At 39.3% G+C, this 22,680-nt stretch overlaps 1 pseudogene; it reads left to right on the forward strand.

Annotated features, from left to right (window-relative positions):
* The first annotated feature begins 1,024 nt into the window (after positions 1–1,024).
* Positions 1,025–4,595, forward strand: LOC141499309 (nuclear receptor coactivator 1-like; annotated as a pseudogene).
* Positions 4,596–22,680: the final 18,085 nt, after the last annotated feature.

Raw genomic sequence — 22,680 nt, forward strand, 5'->3', positions numbered from 1 at the left:
AGACACATGGGTACACTTAACCAGTTCACACCCACACCAATTCACACATTTTCAGAATTATACTGCCACCTTGTGGTCTTTTGGTATATTGTGCCTAAGCATTTTTGCAACTCTAGATAAAAATTGAAATAGTCCCTTGGGCAATTTCTCCTGTCCCTTGGGCAATTTCCCCTGTCTCAAGGAGCAAATATATGAGGGAACAGATGCAGCCTGTAGAGGGAACCTTGTCTACTAGGTTATTATAGCAGTTAAAGCAATAAAATGACCTCCTAGAACACAGGTGGGGAATGTCTGGGCCCCTGGGGGGTGGAGGGAAGTGGGGAGTGGGATCAAATAACAAGGCTCCAGCGGCTAGGTGGTACAGTGGATAGAGCACCGGCCCTGGAGTCAGGAGTACCTGGGTTCAAATCCGGTCTCAGGCACTTAATAATTACCTAGCTGTGTGGCCTTGGGCAAGCCACTTAACCCCATTTGCCTTGCAAAAAAAAAAACATAAAAAAAATAACGAGGCTAATATTTTGGTTTGGCATTGCCCCAGCAATCCTAGGTGGGACTTGAAATTCAATAAATCTAGTATTTTTGAGAAGTGGATTAATTAAATGTTTTTCCAAATATAGTCTGCTAACGTTTAAGTTGATAATTTTGTATGGTCTGTAAATTATGTTATAAATAGAAAATAGACCTTGACAGAATAAAGGTTCTCTGCCCTAGAGTCCACCAGTCCACATGTCTATTATATGAAGAACATAGTGTCCCTGATTTATACTTATGCATAGCTATGAAGTGACTTTTTTCTCATTTCTCCCATGGTTTTTAAAATTCTGTAATAATCTCTCTTCTTGGAAAATAATTTAAGTTCAGGTTAAAAACAAGGTATAGAGACTAAAGGTTGACTTATAATTAAGAGCCTATCCCCTTTGGAACCACAAAATTGCTTACAATAATGAACAGATTAGAAAAAAAATTCATATTTGTATCCTTTACCTTCCTGGAAAATGACTCAAATCTTTATAAAATAGGCAACATGCTGGATGCCAGTGTTGGAATATCAGAATAAGGATCTTGGTTGACTAGAATATTGTACTAAATCTAATTGATGGAAATAAACAGAAATTAATGTATAGTCCTATATTTTGATTAACAAATCAACTTCACAAATAAAGTCAGAGAAGCAACACTAACAACATTCTTACATGTAAAAGATCTAAGGATTTAATAGAAGTGCTAACTCAGTATGATTCAATAGTGACAGTTAAAAAAGTAATCAATTTTAAACTGTATTTTTAAAAGCATAGTATACAGAACGGAAGGTAATCACTTTTTTGTATTCTGTCATAGTCTGACCACATTGTTTTTTCTCCTCAAGATAACACTAATTCTGGAATGTCACTTCCCTGAATAAGCCCATCAGTAAATCCAAGTATCTCTCTGGACCAGGATATGGCCCGATCATCCACACCTCCACCATCTGAAAACAGCATAGTCACTCCCAGAGTAAACCATCAACCAAATCCTGACCTTTATAGCAACAGCAGTAATAGCAATTCCAACACCAGCCAAAGGAGTTTGGGATGTTCACCTGGAAATCAAGTTGTAACTAGTGTTTCCTTAAACCAGGGACAGGCTGGTTTCCAGGGCAGTAATCACTCTTTAAACCTCAACAATTCTCCAGTGGATAATACAAGAATTACCTTAGTACAGTTCACGTCTCCAAGAAGACAGGTTAGCTCTGGATTGATAACTAGGTCGAGAGTGCTAAGAAATTCTTTTTCTCTCAATATTCCTTCACTGAATTCCCCCATTGGCATGGTAGGTAGTACTTGTGGTAATCCTAAAGGGACTTATTCAAACAGCCTAGCATCATCTTTACAGGGTATTAATGAAGCACCCAGTAACTCCATTGGCTATTTCTCCTGTTTTCGGACAACTGAGCTCACAAAATTCTACTAACAGAATGAATATGCTACCAACAAAAGCAGAATCCAAAGACAGAAAAGAAATCACATCCATTTTAAATGAAAGGGTTCAGTCTGGCAACAGTTCAAATGATGTTAAGCCACTGGATTCAGGTCTCTTGCATAGTAGTGACAAACTCTCAGAAGGAGACAAAGACTCTCAAACAGTCATAAAATGGTGCAGCTTCTGGAAATAACTGCTGAATAGCAACAATGGCATATAAATGCAGGCACCTCAACTTCAATGGCTAGTGACTTCATCTTCAGGCAACACTTGTCCCCCCCTTTCCTAATTCAGATTGAAGGACACAAAATTCTTCACAGCTCTTGCAAGAAGGTAGCCCTTCAGCTATAACTACTTTATCAGTGGAGTACCACAGAAAAGGAAAATGATGTATCAATTGCTATTGTCCCTATATCCTCTGTTGCAGTTGAAGTCTAAGTTGGTTGGGAGAAGCTGGAGACCTGTTCAAAGTAATCAAGTGCCAGGGAACTGCAAAATAAATTAGAATTGGAGGCTTCAAAGAAAAAGGAATCAAAGGACCATCAATTACTGTGTACCTTTTAGATAAAGATGAGAAAGATTTAAGGCCAGCTCCAAACTTGAGTTTGTATGTCAAAGTGAAAGTTGAAAAGCAAGAGCAGATGGATCCTTGTAAATACAACACTAACACCACTGACTAAACCTGCTCCAAAGGAAATCAAGTTAGAGTTCCAGACTCAGTTTCTGGCTGACCTTGACCAGTTGGATCCATTACTGCCAACCTTGGAGAAGGCATTACAGCTGCCAGGTTTATGAGTCAGATAAGATGGAAGGTGGAAGCCCTAGTGTGACCATTAAATCAGAAATACTGCAAACTACCCTTCAGTCTACCTCAGTCAGACCTCCTTCTAGGCTGAATAGATTGCCTGAGCTCGAATTGAATGGTCTAGAATAGATCATCAGTTTGAGTAGCCTGGAATAGGTAACCAGGTTCCATGGGGAAATCACACAATAACTGCTGTGAATTAAGGATCTCTAAATACACCAGAAGATCAGTGCATCACCTCCCAGCTAAATGAGCTCCTGTGCCTACCAACAACAATAGAGGGAAGAAATGATGAGAAGGTTCTTCTTGAACAGTTGGTGTCCTTTCTCAGTGTGAGGATGAAACTGAACTAGGTGAGCCCTTGGAATTGGTGGATTGGAAGTATTAACAGATTTCAACCACAACAATCCATACCACCTTTAATGATGGAGAAGTCCAACCTGTATTCTCAGCCTTATTCTTCAGCTTTACCTACGGCTAATCTCCCCAGTCTTTTCCAATATATGATTAGGCAACATTCTGTCATGAGAACCATGCCAGTTCACATACTACCACCACCTCTGGGAGCTTTTCTAACATGGGCATGCAACCCTGGCAGACCCTGAACAAGTCTCCAGCTTCTCCCAACTAATTTAGACTTCAACTGCAATAGAGAATATAGGGACAACAGCAGTTGACACACCAAAATTGGTAAGCTATCTTAAAACAGTTTGCAGTATCTGCCCTTTTTGGCGTTAATATGAGGTCAGGCATCCAACAGCAGATCACACCACAGCCTCCCATGAATGCCCAGATATTGGCCCAGTGCCAGTGAGAATTGTATAGTCAACAGCACTGACAAAGGCAGCTAATACTACAACAGAGAGCTCTATTAATGGGACAGCAAAGTTTTGGGAACAACCTTCCTCCCTCATTTGGACTCCTAGTTCAATTGAGGACTTCTTGTCTTCCTAAGAGTGCTCCACAGCAATTCCCTTATCCTTCTAGTCATGGCACTAACCCAGTAACTATTCCAACTTCCACCAGCCCATTTTCACAACTGACATCAAATGCTGAGACATCTTTGGCCAGTTGCAACACAATGATCAACCAATGGTATGACAGGGAATGTTGGAGGATAGTTTGGTACTGGAATTAATCCTAAAATGCAGCAGAATGTCTTCCAGGATGCAGGATCAGAATTAAGCCAACAAAGTGAACCCAACTTTGCTCCATTTCTCAATCCTGGCAGTCTTATGAAGTCACAACAGATTCCTCCTCCCCAAAAGGCCTATGCTACAGCAAGCTCAGTTCTCTTCAGGCCATCAGACACCAGACATGAAGACCTAGCTGCAAGGAGCAATTGGCAATACCATGTTCAGTTAAAACCAATCCATATCTGACTTACCAGGAATATATAATAATATACATAGGAGAAGGAAATATCAATGTCCAGAACATGAATCCTATGGTGGACCAGATGCAGATAAGCTCATTGCAGATGCCAGGAATGAATATAATATGTTTTGAGCAGATAAATGATCCAGCACTGAGACACACAGACCTTTACTGAAATCAGCTGTCATTAGTTGACATTCCTACAACAGAATCAGATGGCAGTGACCAGTGGGTGCATCAGGTTCAGGAATTCACTGACATCCAATGTTGGTTGGTTCTTGTCCTTCATTATGGAAGAAGACCAAAAGAACATCCTTAAGTTTGAGACAAATTACAGTGTGTCCAACTGTGGCTGATCAGACATTCAGTGAATCTAGTAGTCAGGGACCCTTCCCTGAACCAGCCTGGGCCCCTGTGATCTAAAATGCCCACCCAGCAGAAGAGTCTCCTTTAGCAGCTATTACCTGAATAACCATTTTTAAAGTAATGTGAAATTTAAATAACAGATGTAAAGGGATTATATATTTTCTAATAATAATATTGTATTTCTATATTTCTAATAATAAAATATTATGTATTTTTCTAAGATTTTTGATCTATCAATTTGCATCTATTTTTCAGGTCATAGTATTTGGTGCAAAAAAGGGGTTTGCTTTTTGCTGAAAGTTGGGAGGTGTTTTGGGCTTTGTAAAGGCCTTGAATATTGAGAGAGCAATGTGGTAGGACAGTTGAACAATCAATTTTTTGAGCCAAATTTAATTGTTCTTATTTTTATAATTAGCCATTGGCTTCTTATCTGAATGAAGACTTTTGGAAGAAAACCAAGATGAAAAAGTTCAAAGGGAAGAAAAAAACTCCATTTCAACTGGATATGATTCAAAACCTCATTATGAAGGAAGGTCTTGTCAAGCCCTGTGCCCTTTGCTAAAAAGAAAAAAGCAAAAACAAAAACAAAAACCAAAAACAAAACCTACAAAAGGCTGCCCTCTCTCTGTAAAGCCCCTCCTATCCCCAGGCATCTTGAAGAATCAACTTCTAGTAATTCTATATCTGTTGGCTTCAAGAAAGTATTTTGTACCTTCTCCTGCCCATTCTATTTTTTAAGATGGTTTAAATTAAGATTCCTCCAGTAATAGAGGTTGAAATGTGTTCATTTGCAAGGGATTTTAAAAAAAGGTATAGTTTGGGGAAAAATACAATAATTTTTTTGGAAGGACTAAAGGACAAGGTCTTTGAGTTATTGCAGATATAATTTTCTGATTAAATATGGGAAAAACAGCAGTCTGCTCTTTCTGCTTTTGTTATATTAACAGCTAAGGTAATTGAAGTTATTTGAAATAAAAATAAATTCTATGTCTAAGCAGTTTTTTCTGCCCTTTAAATACCCTGCAAATATTTTTGATTATTTTGTAGAAATTTATTTCCTTCTGTTTAGTCTTATCCTTTTAATATCACATTTATTTTTTCTAAATTCTGTATGCATAAAATATAACTTGTTGATTTAATTGCAGTTCTGAAACATTTAGCTAATTATTTAAATATTTTAATAACCATGATGCCATTTATGGATTTATTTAAGAATTTACAAACAATAATGTCACTGCCAGAAAGTGCCATCCCCTGTCCCAAGGGGAATCAATAGCTATTCTGAAGAGACCCATGGGGCAAACTGATGTTCCAGAGAAATATACTAGGAGCTATTCTAGTAGTAAACATCAAGATTTCAATAGGCTTCTTGAATAAAGGGAAAAATTAGTTCTCAAGGAAATCCTCTATTTTCAGGTTTTAAGTTTAGGATTTGAATTACCATCAATCCAGTCATAATTGTTTCTATATTGGTCTGGGAACAATCTACCTCCTACTATAGGGCTAATTTTATCCTTTTTATCCCTTTTGTTATCCCTTCTTCCCATAAGAAATACAATAAAGGCATTTCCTGCCTTTAAAAATTTCATAGTGAGAATAAGAAAGCCTGAAAATGGTGTTGTGAGAGAACCAGAGGTAGCATCATTAACTTCTTTGGATCAACAAATGATATTCTAGGGGCAGCTAGGTGGCACAGTGGATAGAGCACCAGCCCTGCATTCAGGAGGACCTGAATTCAAATCTAGTCACTCATTATCTCAAGGAAAAAAAAAAACAAGGTAATCATGATGCATGAGGCTTGAGGCATCTCTCATTTCTTATTCCTGGTCTATACTTTATAAAGATATTTTTAGCTAACCCTGCCTATTTTGACCTTGGTACTGAAAACACCCTCTAACAAAGTGTCCAAGAATTCCATTTGGAAAGTCTCATGAATTCTTTGTAGAGTTTCTTGACTTCATTTTCATTTTCTACCATATAGAGGTTGACACCTGGGCTGTGATTATTTTGAGGTCATCTTTTCTGCAAGTTTTTTTCACAAGCTCTGCAAGACCAGATAATCAGGTGTTGCAGGAAATGGTATTTCTTGTTGGTTTTGCATATGTACAGCAAATAAATTGTCCAACTCCTTTATTTGCCTTTCCAAATGCAAAGGATCATCATTCTATTTAGTTTTCATCTTCCCTCACCTATTACAGACTTGTCAAAATTGATACATTTCAATTCTTACAGTAGTATGTTCACTTGAGCAAGGTCCCATCTTTAGTACCAGCTAGAATTTACAGCCAGTCTAAAAAGTATAGGATTCTTATTACCATTTATTCTCTTTTCCTCTACTCTGCTACTCTCACTGCAAAAGAGTAAGAGTATCATATATTCCTGAGAACTACTAAATATATTTTTTGTTTGTATCTTTGCTTCATGGGTTGTCCTGGTCAAATTGTTGTTGTTGTTCCTCCTTTGTTCTCAAAAGTCTGGATAACTTTGCAGTGGTATAGGCCAAGTAATGTGTTATCACACATGGCTAACTGGTAATGGATTTCTTTTTACTTTGCTCGGCTAATTCTTGGGAAGTCTATTGCCAAAATTTGCAGGGAATAAGGAAATAAAATATGAAATGGTTCTCACCCTCAAGGACCTCATAATCTATTAGAAATAAAGCATGCAGATAAATACAAGAGAATATATAGCAAATGCAAAAGTGAGATTCATTGTGGTATAGTGAGTAGAGTATTGGCTTTGAAGTCAGAGAATGAGGAATTAAATTCTGACCCTTCTACTTATAGAGTGACTTGGAATGAGCAATTACTCTTTTTTAGTATTAGTATTTAGTATTAGTTAAAATAAAGGAAGTACCAACTCTCTTCCTAATTTTAAATCTTTGCTCCTGTGATGATTCAAATTGCTCTGAGAAGATTAGGAACTAGATATCAAACCAGATATCACTTCCAAGCTGAAGGATCTGGGCATACTATTATCAACCACTTGAGGGGAATCTACAAGGAAGGGAATGATTCTATTTATTCTATTTATTTTTTCATACAAATGATTTTTTATACATTACTAAAATATTCTTTTTTAAGAGTAAACATAATACCCCCTCCCCCCAAAATATAGACCCTCATGAGCAATGAAGAAAAAAAATAAAAATAAAATAAAATAATAGGGGCAGTTAGGTGGCACAGTGGACAGAGCACCAGCCCTGGAGTCAGGAGCACCCCAGCCCAAATCTGGCCCCAGACGCCCAACAACCACCCAGCTGTGTGACCCTGGGCAAGTCATCCCAACCCTATTGCCCTTCAAAAACCAATAAAATAAAATAATAATAACAATAATAATAATAATAACAATAATAATAATAATAATAATAATAATAATAATAATGATAATGGGTGGCTAGGTTGAGCAGTAGATAGAGCACCAAACCTGGAGCCCAGAGCACCTGGGCTCAAATCCAGCCTCAGATACCCAACCACCCAGCTGTGCAGCCCTGGGCAAGCCACCCAACCACATTTACCCTGCAACCCCCCCTGTAAAAATAACAATAACAACAATCATAATAATAATCATAATAATAATAATAATAATAATAATAATAATAATAATAATAATAATAATAATAAATGTGCTTCAGATTGTATTCCAACACCACCAGCTCTGTTGCAGGGGGATCACATTCTTTATGATAAGTCCATCACAAAAGTTACTTCCATATTTTCCACTGTTGCCATTGCTGATTGCAACTTCCTCCGTTCACAATTACCCACTACCATATACTGTATTTTCTCTCTCCTTTCACTCTGTCCCTCTTCTTAAATGTGCTGTAGGGTAGCTGAGTGGTGCAGCAGACTGATCACCAGCCCTGGGACTAAGAGGCTCCGAGCTCACATACCACCACTAAGACCCAGCAACCACTCAGCCCTGTGGTCCCAAGCAGGCCATCCAATACCAGCCCCTTGCAAGAAGTAAAAAGGAAAATGAGTTACATATGACCACTCTCCCCCATGGTCCATCCTCTCCTTCATCACTCACATCCCCCCCTTTCCCCTGTCCCCCTTCTCTTCTTCTTACTCTAGATGTCTATACCCCTTTGAGTATATATGCTGTTTCCTCTCCTAGCCACCTCTGATGAGAGTGAAGGTTCCCTCATTCCCCCCCCCGCCTTCCCCCTTCCATATCATCGCAATAGCTCATTGTAATAAAAAAACTTATATGAACTATCTTAGCCTATTCCACCTCTCTTTTCCCTTACTCCCATTACCTTTCCCGTTTAGTCATTGACTCCATTTTTACACTATATTATATCTTCAATTTCTATTTTGCCCTCTGCTTCTAGGATATCTGGGCAATTTTCCTGTAGGAATTCTTTAAAAATGATGTCAAGACTCTTTTCCTGATCATGACTTTCAGGTATCCCAATAATTTTAAATTATCTTTCCTAAATGTTTTCCAGATCAGTTGTTTTTACAATGAGATGTTTCACATTTTCTTCTAATTTTTCAGTCTTTTGGTGTTGAAGTATTGTCTTGACTTTTCATAAAGTCAGTAGCTTCCTTTAGTACCATTCTACTTCTGAAGGATTTGTTTTCCTCAGAGAGCTTTCTTATCTCTTTTTCCATCTGGCCAATTCTGTTTTTTAAAGCATTCTTCTCCTCAATAACTTTTTGAACTGTTTTATCCGGTTGACCTATGCTGGTTTTTAACATGATATTTTCTTCAGCATTTTTTTGGATCTCCTTCACTAAGCTGCTGACTTCTTTTTCATGTTTTTTCCTGCATCTCTCTCATTTCTTTTCCCAATTTTTCTTCTATCTCCCTCACTTGATTTTCAAAATCTTTTTTGAGCTCTGTCATAGCCTGAGCCCAATTACTGTTTTTCTTGGAGTCTTTAGATGCAAGAGCTTGTACTTCCTCATCTTCAGATTGAGTATTTTGATTACTCTTGGGATCATAGACAATGTATTTCTCAATGGTGGTCCTCTTTTTTCCCTGTTTACTCATTTCCCCAGCCTGTGTCTGGTCTTGGGGTGCTTCCTGAGCTTTTGAGTATTATTGGGATACCCCCCCCACAAGGATCTCAGTGTGTGAAGCTCTGTCTTCTCTCCTGGTCTGTGAATGACCACAAGTGCAGCCCTCTGCCATGGGGTGGGAGGTTGACCCTGCTGTTCTATGGGGGGCCTAGACTGTGATCAGGATATGAATTTTGTCAGAGTCTGTCCTGTTCCAGGGACAGAGGACAAATCTTGGAAGTCTCTCTCCACATCACCTAGCTTAGGTATACTGAGCACTCAAGGCTCAGTTGCCTGGGGGCTCCTGCTTACCAGCTCCACCTGCTTCTGTTTCCTGGATCTGGGCTGCCATGCTGCTCACTGAGTGCCCTGAGGGCTGGGCTTCATGTGTTCACTTTGGCAGAAGTTTCCCACTGATCTTCCAAGTTGTTGCCGGTGCTCCCTGGGGTGTAAGTCAGGAAACTGTCCCTGCTGCCATGAGCCAGGGCTCCCAGGACCCTGGGGCTGCCTCCAGGAGGCTGAAGTTCCTTCACTCTGGTGGGCCGCTCCTCTAACTCCATGGAGCGGAGCCTTTCCACTATTTTCCAGGTTACCTTGGGCTGGAGAATTGCCTCACTGGAGCCCTCTGTGGGTTCTGTCTCTTGAAAATTTAGTTAAAGTCCTTATTTTATAAGTTTTGAGAGAGAGAGAGAGAGAGAGAGAGAGAGAGAGCACATAAGAGAGGCTCTTCTCCTGTCGCCATCTTCAAAGGGAATAATTCTAATAGGCAGAGATTGATGTGGGGAAGAGTGTATTCTAGGCATAGGTGAAAAATGTGAGCAAAAGCATAGAGGTGGAGAAGAACAAAATAAGAAAGCAGGAGAGCTTTGAATAGTTCATTTTGTTATATACTAAAGGGAAAAATGTGAGATACGCCCAAAAAAGCATGTTGAAGACAGATTTATAGCGGGCCTTCAATGCCAGAATTAGGAGTTTATATTTTATTTAGTAGGCTGTGAGGTAACTAATATAGTTTTTTTTTTGAGGGGAAGAGCAAGGAAAATAGCATATTAGAAAGATTACATGGGCAGTTATGTAAAGGATAGACCAGAATCTCCCTCTTCCCTCAAATGTAGTTCAACTAGGAATTTATTAAAATAGATCAGGTAAAAAGTTATCAGGTCCTGGGTTGTGGATGTAATAGTGGGAGTGACAATGACAGAATAGATGCAAGAGGCATAAGGAGAAATCTACTCAGGTGATCAATAAACTGAAATACCTAAGGCATGTGCAGCGTACAGCACCTTCAGACCTCCCATTCCCATTAAGGGTTCTTAATGTTCTTAATGAGAAGGAAATTGGCAGTGACCCCTCATATCTCTTGTTTTGAGTCATACTCGATCTTGATGCTTTTGCTACAATCACCTTTAATGGTGTGGGTGTGTGTGTGTGTGTGTGTGTGTGTGTGTGTATAGTTGCTCTTTTCATTTTCTTTCCATTTACATTGTTGCAATCATTGTGTGTATTATTTTCTATTTAATTCATTCTGAATCAATTCACAGATTTTCCTATGCTTCTCTATATTCATTGCTCCCAGTTCTGCCCTCTAAAGCCAAGAATGGCCCTAATCTATCTACCAAAAAACTCTTCAAATTTTGAAGATCTAGGTGCCAAATTTCCTGTAAATTTTCTAGGCTAAACATCCCCAGTACTTTAATATAATCCTCATAAAGCATGTGTTCCAGTCATCTCAATATCCTAGTGACCCTCTTCTGAATGCACTATAGTTTCTCTATGTCTTTACCAAGCATAGTGCCTAGAACTAAACACAGTACTCATTTTACTCTGATCTTTAAATGACTGCCTAGTGGTGTGATAGGTAGTATGGGTGATATATAGGAAGTAGCTGACAATCTCTTTCTCCCCTCAGGTTGACAAAAAATGAGAACTGGGATGATTCTCTGAGAATGCTGCCTTCTTATTTAATGACTAACACTATATTTGTCAAACATTTTTCAATTACATTTTAATTTGATTCATCTGAATTTATGCATGATTTTGACCTCTCTGATTCTAGACCACTGCTAAATTTTACAGAGGAAAGAGACTTACAGAGAAGTAAGGTGAATTTTAAGGTCACACAGTTTTTCTTCTTCTCTGTTCTTATCTAGACTCAAATTTCCCTTATATCACTTATTTACTATTCAGAAAAGAAGAGGGACAGAATAGGTTTAAATTAGGAAAAAATTTTTATATATCTGAGCTAGTGCTTCTATCATCTCTCTTAGAATTCATAATTGAATCTAGGAGTCAATTTTTATAGAACCTTTATTACAAATCACAAACAATATCATAAAATTTAGGGGAAAATCATTTTGTGAACTAGTAAAAGATTAAGGTACAATACTCAGTAATTCCCTTAGTTCTTTTGTTCCTAATGCCAACCATGTCTTTTAGAGACTGGTGCATTATTTGGCCCAAGACCAGGACTACTTTTGGATCCAAATATCCTTGCCTCAGAGAGTGTAGAGCTTTGGAGGACAAGCCCTAACTGCACATCTTAGTGGTACTGAGAGTGGGCCTCTATGGAGCTGAACTTGTGACACAAGATAAGGCAACCATTTACCTCAGCTTTGAACTGTAGATACCTGGCTATATTCCATCTACTTAAGTAAGTTTCCCTCTAATTCTCCTGGTATAAAACCCCCAGAACTGGTAATTTCTCTATCATCTAAATTCCAGGCATGGGGGAATTAATTCTAACCTGTGCAAAGATACAGAGAAAGGAGATGAGAAGTCATGGGATAGCAGGTGTTCCTTGTTTCATGGGTAGGGAACAAGTGCAGCTGAAGCATGTAATATGCAATAAATCTAGAAAGATAGGGACCAACTTATGAAAGGTTTTAAAACAGAGTACTTCGTATTTGATCCTAAAGGAAATGGAGAGCCACTGAAACAAGTGGAGGAGGAGAATGACATGGTCAGGAGTGCACTTTAAGAATTTCATTTTAGTGGCTATGAAAAAAACAGATTGGAGAAAGGAAGAGTTGGATGTAGGAAAACCAATTAGGAAACTATTGCAGTAATACTGGCAAGTGGTGATAAGGGCCTCTACTAGGCACAGAAATGTAATTTGAGAGGTTGAGTAGACTACAAACTAATCCAAATTTAGACAGTCCTTTTAGTTCTTTACAATTCAATGATTTAAATCATAATCTTTATTAAGAAAAGGAGAATGTTGTAGGCTAATTATTAAATCTTCATCAATAAATCAATATACCTATGCTGGACCTGTAATTTTGTAGTATATATATATATATTTTTTTAAAAAATCAAGTAGATTATATAGATAAGAAACTTGGAAAAAAATTGCTCGGGGTCCCAAACAAACTTGGGGCTGTTCTGTATGAGGCTCTCAAACAGCTTGAAGTTTGTTGATCAGAGTCTCAAATACTTTCGAATCAAAGATACACTTTTCTTATGTCAAGATAGTCTTATCATCACACTTCCTCAGCCAACTGGGAAGTACCAAGGGTAGGCCCCAACATACAAGAGGTCAAAGGAGAGAAGAAACAGACTACACACAGTTAATTCCCATGGATAGCATTCTAGGAGGTATACCAATAGTCAAAGAAGGTTACTCTTAGCTTCTCTGACAGATGACTTGGACCAAACCTCTAACTAGGTCCCTCAGAGGTATCATCTGTTTCCAGTGAATGGAATGGGTTATGGATTCCATGAGTGCCCCTCTAGAAACTTCTCTATAAGTTTGCCTCCAGGGTCTGCCCAGGTTTCAAGGAATCAGACCATTGGCAAAATGAATGCCCCCTGGGAATTTGCCCAGAAGGCTGCCTCCCAGGGAGGTCCAATGACTTCATCCCAGTGTCCAGTCCTTCCTTCCTCTCCCAGGGAGGATTGCCTAGAAACCAGATTTAGCCTGATTCCCTATCTCACTATCAGCATAGCTGAGCCCAGAATTACTGGGAAAGTCAGAGTAAGCTAATTATCTTTCTCATTGATACTGGGGCAACTTATTCTGTTTTGCTTAATCTTTCCAGTGAACATTAACCATCTACCCCTTATGTAATGGGCATTGGAGGGAAACTGAGGAAATGTCTACAGACAAAACCTCTCCCTTGCCAATTTGAGGATCTGTTGTTTGAACACACATTCCTTATTCTTCCTTCCTTCCCCATCCCTTTGATAGGGAAGCATCTGATGGTGAAACTGAGGATTCAATTCTCTTTTGTTAAGGCTCCTGTTTTTCTTTGTCTATTACTTGACATACCAGTTCATATCCCCTGAGGTTTGGGACAAAGGAATACCTGGGTGGGATACTCATGTCTCTCCAGTTTCAGTTCTAACCGAAACCCTAACATTTTCCTTCACCCAGTCACAATAACCACTTAAGCCTGAGCAAGAGAGGAGTTACAATTCCTGATTGAGAAGTTTTAATAGTATGGTCTTTTGGTCCCAGGTGAGTCTCCCTATAATACCCCAATCTTCGCAATTAAAAAAAACCTAATGGGAAATTTTGAGAAGTACAGGATTTCAGAATTATTAATGAGGCAGTTATTCCTATACACTCCATTGTTCTGAACCCCTATACTATTCTCACTTCATCAAGAATACACTGAAGTTTAAAGATATATTCTTTTGTATTTCTCTGTATAAGAATTTTCAAATTATTTTTGCTTTTGAGTGGACACACCCAGGGAGATCATCATCTCCACAACAGTTAATATGGATAGTGTTACCATAAGGATTTAGAGACAGTCCTCTCCTCTTTGATTAGGCTTTGGAAAAATATTTAAGGAATTTAAAATTAGTTGGTACAAATTAATTCAGTATTTTGCTGATATTCTGATCTGTAATCCAACATGAAAGTCTGCTCTGAGAGTTGTTACACAGATCCTTAATTTCCCAGACTCCTGAGGTTATAGTTCAAATGTTCAAATAGCCTCCAGTCTGTGAAGTATTTAGGTTATGAGTTCACTTCAATCTCCTGTTCTCATCACAGAGAGAAAACAAACAATGATGTTTAACTTAGCCTTTAAAGAAGCAGCTGACTCTTTTTTGGGTATCTGTGGGTTTTGTATAATTTAGATATTAAATTTTGGGATAATTACTAAACCCCTTTATGATTTAACATAGGGCCTTGATGATCTTCCCTTGGATTGGGTTCCTGAGAAAGCAAAGACTTTGAAGTGTAAACTGACCTCATTTTCAGCAATAGCTCTGCTTAACTTAGATCAACCTTTCACTTTGTATATAGGTGAGGCAAGGTCAGGCTCTGGGAGTTTTAACTCCCACTTTGAGACCTGATCTTAGACCAGTTGCTTACTTTTCAAAACAATTTGATAAAGTGGCTTAAGGGTGTCCAGCCTGCCTCAGGGCAATAGTGGCAACTATTGCCCTAATAGAAGAAATAGCAAAGCTTACTTTAGGTCAGCCTTTAGAAGTCCCCACTCTACAGAAAGTACAGACAATCCTGGAAGCCAAAGATGAACATTGACTTTCTAATGGTAGACTCATTAAATACTAAACCTCCTCTTAGACACCCCTGACTAAATTCTCCTGTCTGTCACACCCCCCAACCAGCAACCCTGCTTCCAGTTCATAACAGTGAGGTGACCTTAGATTCAATCTATTCCAGATAACCTGATCTAAAGGATTTTCCACTCACAAACCCAAACGAGGAATGATTCATTGATGGGTCTAGTTTTATCTTGGAAGGTAAAGAGGAAAGCAGGATATACAATTGTCAGTTTTCATAATACTATAGAAGCAAAACCTCTCCCACCTGGGTCCTCTGCCCAGAAGGTTGAGTTAGTAGTGCTTCCCAGAGCTCTAGAATTAGAGAAAGACAAAAGATAAATATATTTACTGATGTTAAAACTGTAAAAGAATTATTGATGATAAAACATATTACTCATATTATATGTGCCCATGGGGCTATTTGGAAAGAGAGGGGCTATCTCACAGCAAAGAACTCCAAGTTATTCGAGAAACTCAAGAGGTATCAGTTATATTTTTTACAGGCCACCAGAGAGGTGATTCAGATATAGTTGTAGGGAATAAGCTGGCTGATGCAAAAGAAAAGTAAACAACTTGCCAGTCTATTTACACTGACTCCTTAAATTTCTCAGCTTCCCGAGTCTTACTTTCCTTCCTATAGCTCTCAGGAGAAGCTTTAGCCAAAGAAAGGGGATATACACTCTCCTGTCTCTGGATGGTTCCAGATACTCTCATGCCAATTTCTCATCCTAGAGGAAAGCCAGGAAACTTCTCTTTGGATAGCACCAAACCACTCACTTGGGAAGAAATGCCCTGTATTCTTTAGTAAAACTTATCCTTACAGTCCACACACTAGGGAAAACTGTTTGGTAAATCTGCCAGCTGGTTCTACTTCTGCTCAAGTAAACCCTGAGGGGGGAATTAGGCCTACCCTCTTAAAACCTGTGCAAAGCAGATAAAACCAATGTAACCAAGATCAAAAGAAATGTAGTAAATTGGGAAACAATCTTTACAATTAATGATTCTGACAAAGGACTCATTTCTAAAATATACAGAACTGAGTCATATTTTTAAAACAAAAATCCATTCTCCTATTGACAAATGGTCAAAGGATATGCAAAGGCAATTTACAGATGAAGAGATCAAAGTAATCCATAGCCATATGAAAAAATGCTCCAAATCATTAATTATTAGAGAAATGCAAATTAAAGCTTCTCTGAGGTACCACCTCACACCTCTCAGATTAGCCAATATGACCAGGAAGGATAATGATCATTGTTGGAAGGGTTGTGGGAAATCTGGGACACTGTTACACTGTTGGTGGAGCTGTGAACTCATCCAACCCTTCTGGAGAGCTATTTGGAACTATGCCCAAAGGGCAACAAAAATGTGCCTACCCTTTGACCCAGCAATGCCACTACTGGGTCTATACCCTGAAGAGATGATGAAAAAGGGTAAAAACATTACTTGCACAAAAATATTTATAGCAGCCCTGTTTGTGGTGGCAAAGAATTGGAAATCAAGTAAATGTCCTTCAATTGGGGAATGGCTTAGCAAATTGTGGTATATGTATGTATGTCATGGAACACTATTGTTCTATTAGAAACCAGGAGGAATGGGATTTCAGGGAAGCCTGGAGGGATTTTCATGAACTGATGCTGAGTGAGATGAGCAGAACCAGAAAAACACTGTACACCCTAACAGCAACATGGGGGTGATGATCAACCTTGATGGACTTGCTCATTCCATCAGTGCAACAATTGGGAACAGTTTTGGGCTGTCTGCAAAGGAGAGTACCATCTGTATCCAGATAAGGAGCTGTGGAGTTTGAACAAAGTGCAAGGACTATTCCCTTTAATTTAGAAAAAAAAAAGATATCATATTGTCTGATCTTGTTACCTCTTAGACTTCTCTTCTCTAAGGATATGATTTCTCTCTCATCACATCCAATTTGGATCAAGGTACAATATGGAAACAAAGTAAAGACTGACAGAGTGCTTTCCATGGGTGGGGGGTGGGGGGAGGGAAGCAAGATTGAGGGGGAAATTGTAAAACTCAAATAATATCTTTAATAAAAATAAATTTAAAAAAAAACCTGTGCAAAGGAGAGGTACTCATAGTGGAAGATTGTCAAAGAGACTTCATCCCCATGCCCCTTTGCCATGGTTTTAAGCTTTTCCTTGAATTGGGTAGAAATGGTCACAAACTGGGTGGTGGTGTGGCAGTGTAGAACTGAGAGAGCCCCAGAAATTTCAAAAGTCCTTTTGAAAGAAATAATCCCTGGGGCGGCTAGGTGGCGCAGTGGATAAAGCACTGGCCCTGGAGTCAGGAGTACCTGGGTTCAAATCTGGTCTCAGACACTTAATGATTACCTAGCTGTGTGGCCTTGGGCAAGCCACTTAACCCCATTTGCCTTGCAAAAACCTAAAAAAAAAAAGAAATAATCCCATGTTTTGATCTGCCACATTCTTTACAGAGTGATAATGGTCCTCAAGTAACTCAGAGAGGGAACTGAACATTGAATTTACATATTCTCTTCATTCAACATGGCACCTACAGATTCAGGAAAGGGGAAAAGATGAATAGCATGCTCAAATGTATTCTAGCTAAGTTATGCCAAGGAACATATGAAGAAGATGGTAAAAGTTCTTCTGTTCAGGTTGTTAAGAGTTCATATTGCCCCAGAGGAAAATATTAAGCTTAGCCCTTTGAAATGTTACATTGCAGAACATTTCTGACATCTGAACTTTTTGTAGATCTAGAACAACACTCAATTTGCTACAGAATTGGGTGCTGACAGGGTAGTTCTCGCTGAATATGCCAACAAGTACCTACTAAAACCTGGAGATAATTTCCCTGGGGAGGTTTCTCCTATAAATCTAGAGGATATGGTATTTTTAAACTCCTGGAAGGCCCAGGAAACTGATCCATTAGGAGTGAAATAGAAGGGGCCATATTGAGTCATTCTCTCTAAGTCAATGGGCAAAATTGGAAGGTCTCCTTAGCTCGACATCCTTTTCTAGATTTAAACCTGTCCCTTCCCCAATTTTTCCTCCAGATAATACCAAATATTGGAAGATTTGAATTATCTTTTAAGAAGAATCCTTGATGAACTTTGGTGATGTGTCTATAGATACTTTACACTAGCTGAATTGCCTTTTCCTATGTAAATCATTTTTCTTTTGAATCATATTTGTTTTCACTGCCCTTAAATAGAGCCTATTATGCTACTGTTAATTATCTCTTATTTCTTGGTTCCTTTTTCTTCATGCTTAGGATTAAGCCTAACTATTTGTAACTGGAAGTCTTATACTCTGGTTCAAATAAGAAATTCTTTAGGACAGGGCAGAGCCCATGGTTGTTGGGTATACTTTGATCATCCTTAAGAAATATATTTGGTAACTGCCTTTGCCTTCTTATCCTCAGAGAAAATGGCATGGAAAATCCACTCTCAAAGATCAACTGTGGATCTCCCTGGTATAGTTTAGGGATTGTATTGTGTTTTTTACAAATTTGACTCAATTCTTCATATATATATTTTAGAAATGAGTCCTTTTTCAGAAACACTAGTTGTAAAAATTGTTTCCCAATTTACTACATTTCTTTTGATCTTGGTTCAGTGGTTTTGTATGTGCAAAAGCTTTTTTTTTACTTTAATGTATTGGGGGCGGCTAGGTGGTGTCGAGTCCGGAGGAGGGAACCCAGGCTGACATCAATATGATGCATAAGCTGGTTTGTTTATTGATCACAGGATACATACTTTTATACTCTACATTTACGTAACCAATTACATAAGTGTTTTAGCAAGCATTTTTTTCACATGCATACCTTGTGTATGTCTTAGGTGATTGTTTTGAGAACTAAACAGTGTTTTGATAAACAAAGTACAGAAGGTAATTATCTCAGAATGTGCTATCTATCTGGGCCTGGGAATGTACCTCCTAGCTCACACATGCAGCTACTCCCTTGTCTAAGCTCTGAAGCACATCTTGCTTGTTAAAGCACATAACTATTTCTGCGTTAACCCTTCATAGCTCTTAGCCTGGAATACATATGACACAACATCTCCCCCTTTTCGTTTAAAGGCCTGGGAGAGCATGTTTGTTAGAGATCTCTGACAACACAAAAGGATGCATGGTCCAAACAACAAGAATATAACAAGTATAAAGCAAAGTACAATTATAGATTTAACAATTGCCAAAAGCCAAGCAGGTAATCCTAAAGATTTTGACCAATCCTTAAAGAAATATTCATGTACAGTTATTTTATCAAGATTTTCTTGTAGCCTTTTAATTTTAGCATAGACTGAAGCACTATTATCTGAAGTATTAAAGCAACACATGCCTTCAAATTCCTCACAACCATGATTATGTAATAAAAGCAAGAAATCTACTGCAGCTCTATTTTGTAGTGTAGCCTTGCGAATGCTCTGTACTTCTGTAATTATATCCATTAAAGTCATGGACGTAATGTCAGCCTGAGTTTTTGCCTAACATGAAAGTTTTTTCATGGTATTATAATTAATAGATGCCATTACCCCTGGTGTGAAAAAGGATGCGGCTACTGTTTCTGATACTGATAGAAATTTAATATTTTTATTACAGTTGGAAGCCAGGGGAATGCTCCTTGTTTTCTTAGGGCTTCTGGAGAAATTAAGGTATAGTGTGGACATTAGTGCTAATTGGCCTAGGTAACAAGGTCCTCCTATAGGACACTATGGGATAGAACTGTATGCCTTGTATTCACATATCAAAAATACTCCAGAGGGTAATGACTTCGCTACCTCAATTTGTACTTCAAGGGGCCCCTGTTCTGTTTTTGATAAATTCCAATAATGAGAATGCCCTGATACATTAGTGAATCGTTCCCACTTAGGGGAATCCCAAGGCACGTTTTCTTTAAAATACTCTAAACCTCCAAATATAAAAACTCCTGTAGCATTATAAAGTTGTGGGGAGCTCACAAGACTACAATGTGGGAGATAAGTGATATTCTCTTTTATTCCAGGGGGAACGCTCCACAAGAGATTTATTTCCTGTGGTTCCTGTGTAGTTGGTTTATTTAAAGCCTCCAGAATAGCTCTTAATCTACAACTATTTTTCAGGGATGGCCAGGTATAATTTTGCTGCTTATCACACATACATGCACAAGAACTATACTGCTGAAAACTCCTACATGTTCCCTTAACTGTCCATAGTACCCTTTCAGTCTCTGTTTAATGTTCTCTGGGTCCAGGGGGATCCCTATGAAGCATGTCTTGAAGGGATCACCAGCTGATTTCAGGGAGATACACATTTGATGCTGTAGATACTTAAGAATCAGATGAGTCACAAGAGCCGTAGTGGGGCAGGATGCAAGCGCCAGCAGAAGAAGTATCATTTTTCAGGTGAGGTTTTACCCACTTTGCAGGAACCCACTGTGGTTTCCATGAACCTGAAACAACACAAGCATACCCTCGTCCCCAGGTTAGTAACCGATAGGAATTGTCCCATTGGGCAGTCTTAGGATCAAAAACAGAGACAGAAATGTCAACACCGGCAAAGTGTGCCACGTTCTTTGAAAAGTGAAAGTAAATAGGCTTGTTATCTGAGATGGAGCGCTTAGGGTTAAGCCAGTTCAAAACATAAATCACTTTGCTCACTATGTTATGCGGTGATCCCCCAACCTCCCCCTTTTCATTTAAAAACAAGGCTAAGTATTTCTTAACATCCTAATGAGCCCTGTCAGCGGCAGTCGTGCCAGGTAGACTGAGGTGAATGAGACACGTACATGAAGCGGGGTGGGAGGGGGTTAAATCCTCCTCCCTCCTCTGCCAGCCCAGGGATGATTCACGGGGGCTGCCAAGTCAAGTCCTCATTAAGCAGGAGAGTCGTTGTACTGCGGTCAGGGCAGGAGGCAACAATCATTCTAGTCTGTGTCAGGGGCAGGTTGAAGGTTTTCACCAAAGCCTTGGCTGAGATGAGCAGGATGCAGCAGGGGGAGAGAGAGCAGAAGCTCGGCAGTGGCCGGACTAAGGGAGCGGAGGGGGGAACAGGATCGGCTTTCCTCCCCTCAGTCAGCCCCCACTCAGGCCACAGAGTGCAGGCAGAGTGCTGGTGGCCTGGGGCCCCTGATCTGAAAAGCCTAGGAGAGACAAAGGTGGCAGCGGGAAGGCTCTGGGGCGACCCACCCGCCTGCCCTCTTCCAGGCCAGGTGGCAGCGAGGATTAATTAACCCTTTTTCTGCTAGAGGAGGCACATCTGAACTTCCTCCAATAGCGGTTCTTTCAGCATCAGTCACAGCGGGGCAAGCCCACAAACTTTCAAAGTCATCATAGACAATTTTGCACAGTGTGCCATACGGTTCTGCCAGTCTCTGGGCTTCAGTGTTCTTAGTTTGGACTGCTTCCCATAAGCTTTTTCCCAGCTTATCCCATTTTTCCAAGGAGAAGAGTTCTTCAGTCTTAGTAATTATGCCCTTATCTCTACCCCAGTGTAGCACCCAGGAAATTTCTGATCTCTTAACAGGCAGGTCATATTTTTCCGATAAGTCCTCTAAGGTATTGAGCTCAGTGTGCTCCGTGGCTGATACAGCCATTCCCATCCCAAATTCCCTGATTCACCGGTCAGTCGTGGCCACTTAAATCCGCTTTTCTTCTAGCGCTGAGTGAGGGGGTGTTCAGCACTTCCCTACCAACTCAAACTGGGATGTCTTCTCCCCATTCGACTCACTTCCATCACGTCGGGGTCACCATATATCGAGTCCAGAGGAGGGAACCCAGGCCGACATCAATATGATGCATAAGCTGGTTTGTTTATTGATCACAGGATACATACTTTTATACTCTACATTTATATAACCAATTACATAAGCGTTTTAGCAAGCATTTTTTTCACATGCATACCTTGTGTATGTCTTAGGTGATTGTTTTGAGAACTAAACAGTGTTTTGATAAACAAAGTACAGAAGGTAATTATCTCAGAATGTGCTATCTATCTGGGCCTGGGAATGTACCTCCTAGCTCACACATGCAGCTACTCCCTTGTCTAAGCTCTGAAGCACATCTTGCTTGTTAAAGCACATAACTATTTCTGTGTTAACCCTTCATAGCTCTTAACCTGGAATACATATGACACAACAAGGTGGCACAGTGGATAAAGCACCAACCCTGGAGTCAGGAGTACCTGGGTTCAAATATGGTCTCAGACACTTGATAATTACCTAGCTGTGTGGCCTTGGGCAAGCCACTTAACCCCATTTACCTTGCAAAAACCTAAAAAAATAATAATTTAATGTATTAAAAATTATCTAATTTGTTTTTTACAATGTTCTCCATCTCTTCCTGGGTCATAAACTGCTCTCCTTTCCTTAGATGTGACAGGTAAACTATTCCTTGTTCTCCTAATTTGCTTATAATATTATATTTTATTTCTAAATCCTGTACCAATTTTGATCTCATTTTGTTATAAGATGTGGGATGTTAGTCTAATTCTAGTTTCTGCCATTCTGTCTTCCAGTTTTCCCAAAAGTTTTTATCAAAAAGTGAGTTTTTGGGGCAGCTAGTGGCACAGTGGATAGAGCACAGGCCCTGGAGTCAGGAGTACCTGAGTTCAAATCAGGCCTCAGACACTTAATAATTACCTGGCTGTGTGGCCTTGGGCAAGCCACTTAACCCCATTGCCTTGCAAA

This window comes from Macrotis lagotis, chromosome X, assembly GCF_037893015.1.
Source record: "Macrotis lagotis isolate mMagLag1 chromosome X, bilby.v1.9.chrom.fasta, whole genome shotgun sequence".
NCBI classification, from domain to species: Eukaryota; Metazoa; Chordata; class Mammalia; order Peramelemorphia; family Peramelidae; genus Macrotis; species Macrotis lagotis.